Source organism: Rhipicephalus microplus, unplaced genomic scaffold (genome assembly GCF_043290135.1).
Source record: "Rhipicephalus microplus isolate Deutch F79 unplaced genomic scaffold, USDA_Rmic scaffold_56, whole genome shotgun sequence".
In the NCBI taxonomy this organism is placed as follows: domain Eukaryota; kingdom Metazoa; phylum Arthropoda; class Arachnida; order Ixodida; family Ixodidae; genus Rhipicephalus; species Rhipicephalus microplus.
Genome location: NW_027464629.1, coordinates 234,072 through 237,078, shown reverse-complemented (window position 1 = coordinate 237,078; position 3,007 = coordinate 234,072).

Below are 3,007 nucleotides of genomic sequence, written 5' to 3'. Positions count from 1 at the left end.
TTTTTTTTTAGAAAATTGGTTCCAAAAATGAATAGTGTAGTAAAGTGACCAACCATTACTTTTTATAGTGTAATCGCAGATGGTCGCTTCCCCTGTCCCCATCACGTCAGAGTGATGGGGAAGCGGAGACCGTGACGGGCGGTCACGAGCCGTCAACTCAGCGCGACCGGTTATACATGCCCTTTCTGAGCGCGGCGAGTTCGGTCAACCTACCCCCTGTCTCCGGGTCGACGGGACTCGCCGCGACGACTCTCCGCCCCGACGCGTCCGCTTATACATGGGGAGAGCGAGTCCAGAAAACCTGTTTATTTCGACTCAACGCGCATGCTTCAAATCAACGCAGCGCGGTGCACGCATGCGAGGGCTGGTAGGGAGCCTACATGAGCGGCCGTTTTTAGGGTGATGTTAGCCTTTGCATGACCTACTACACTCCTGACCTGCCCAGAGAGCACCTCTTCCAGCGCCCACGTTCTAGTTCATACCTTCTGCCGCTAGGGCCGTCACCTACGAGCGGCGTGGCGCTAGGCAGCACCTGTTCGCTGTCGTCTGCTTCAGCCATCGCTGTGGCAGTGCAAATCGTTCTTATTGTGCATGAATTGTGTATGAATGTGTAAAATATGGCAAATAAAGCGATATGATTCCTCGTCAGAGTTGGCTGCATTCGTGTGGACGTTTGAAGCAGAAATAGAACCGTAAAAAAAGCACACAAAGGGTCACAGTGGCAAGCAGACGGGAACTTTTCTACAAATGAAGGAAAATTTATTATGAAAATATTTCTTGAATGAAAACGTAGTCCAACGAGATAAAAAAACTATTGTTAGGCATTCATTGTTCACACTGAATCACGATGGTTCCAGACGATACGCATACACAAATTGCAGAAGATACGCAGAAACACAGTAGGTCGTGTGCAGAAACTTGCAGACGGCAGATAGCTGCAGTAGTCAGCTCTAATAGTGGCCGCGTGCAGTTTTTTTTTTTTAGATGAGCTGACACCTCAAATGTAAGTATGGTGTATTGCTGCGTGCCATATTGCAAATCGGAACAAGGCAAACAAAGTAAAGTAAGTTTTCACGAGTTTCCTGCCACAGACATACGGGAAGAATGGATCGAGGCAATTGGAAGAAAAGGTGAGTCTTGTGTTTTTGAGAGTCGTTTCAATTCAGAACGAGTTGCAAGCTAGCAAGAAGCACCAGGGTGCTTTAGTAAACTTTATTTCCGTGTGTTATGCTAATTCACTGAGCTAAAAAACATGAAAGCTTTTTTAAAGTACCGCGGCTAATATGGCAGGCTCCACAAATAGTGCCAAGAAATTTAAATATAGCACACAAGAAAAAAGTAAATATACGAAATCTGTAAATTATGTAAAAATGCGTAGCGGTGGGTTGCGAGGGGTTCGAGCACCCTTCCCGAAGGCTGCCTCAACAAATGCCGCCGAAATCCATAAAAAAATTAATGATATGAAATATTTACGTGCTGCCTCCACAGTTTGTCTCTCTGTGTGTGTGTGTGTGTGTGTGTGTGTGTGTGTGTGTGTGTGTGTGTGTGTGTGTGTGTGTGTGTGTGCGTGTGTGTGTGTGTGTGTGTGTGTGTGTGTGTGTGTGTGTGTGTGTGTGTGTGTGTGTGTGTGTGTGTTTAGCGATGGACAACTCTTGAACACTGGGTGTCACTGAAGTTAGCGACCGAATTTGGTCAAATGTATTTCTCATCTCAAACTTCTATCTTCCCATACAGCTTTGTTCGTTTCTGTATAAGCTTACTTAAGGTAATTAGAAACGTTACGCCGGTAACGAAATGTGGCGATTAACTGTTCACTCTATATAGGGCTGGCAGGCGGTCGGGTATAATGACATAATTGAAGTCCTTCGTGCAATGAGCCCATCGGCTCTGTGAGGGTTAAGAGACCCAGCCGGTGAAACCGAAATGAGGAACCTGGAATAATCAGCGACAGATACTCTATTTATGTGCGTGCTGCATCTGAGATTACATCATGCATGACAAAGATTCGTTTTGGAGAATGCAAAAGAACAAAAACCACTGAAGTCATCGTCGTCAACGGCGGAGTCATTGTACAGGTTAGAGGTTTGCGCTCTAAACCAAGACCAAGGCGCTCAAGTGCGCCTCGGTTTCGGCTCTGTCGTATTGGGTCGCGCTTCGTTACTGAGCAGCCATTAGGAAATTCAGCTTTGTTATGAAACCTTGTATAGCCAATGAGCTCTTCGAATAAAGGGCTTCAAGTATGCCACTGGACTCGACCACGTACCATCACTAAACATCAATCGACGAATGTAGTCATCTAAAAAGACATTTACAAAGGCTGCGAGAAAATATGAAAATGCACTAAATGGGTATACAGGTACTTCCCCAGAATAAAATCGTGGCTATGCTTTTTCTTAACCTCCCCATTTGGCTTGTTACATTTTGGAAAAATTAATTACAAAAAAGGTGTTATGGACTGTTATTTTGCAATCTTGCTAGCCATGCGTATACGCCTTTACCTTTGATGAAGGTTCAGGAAAGCATCGCTGGGAGCCCAGCGACCGGTCGAAGGTATGCAGCCTGCATTTTACCGCTGAAGATTACAGAACAGTGACGAAAAGGAAGATGTTGAAGCCCACAGCCGTGCCTTCCTTATTTCCCGCTTCTCCTGATCCACGTGGGCAAGATCCAATGCCGCGGAAAAAGCGGCTAAAACGAACGCAGGGGGAAACAACGCTGGCACCCATACAAGTAAAAATACTGTAAGTAAAACTTGAAGTCTAACACAACAACGGATAAGAATAATGTTAGCAGTATTCCCTTATGCGTTTAGCGGGACAATATATCTGTCATGCTTCGCTATTTTTTCGGCTTAACAGGGGAACGTCCAACGCAGATTCTTCTCAAGAAGAGCGAGCATCAGCGGAGCCTGGGGAAGTATATAGTTCTGAAAACCCAATTGAAACTGCACAAGAGGCCGAGTGGTTGCATTTTCCATCAAGTCAGGACAACATGGAGGACTGTAGTT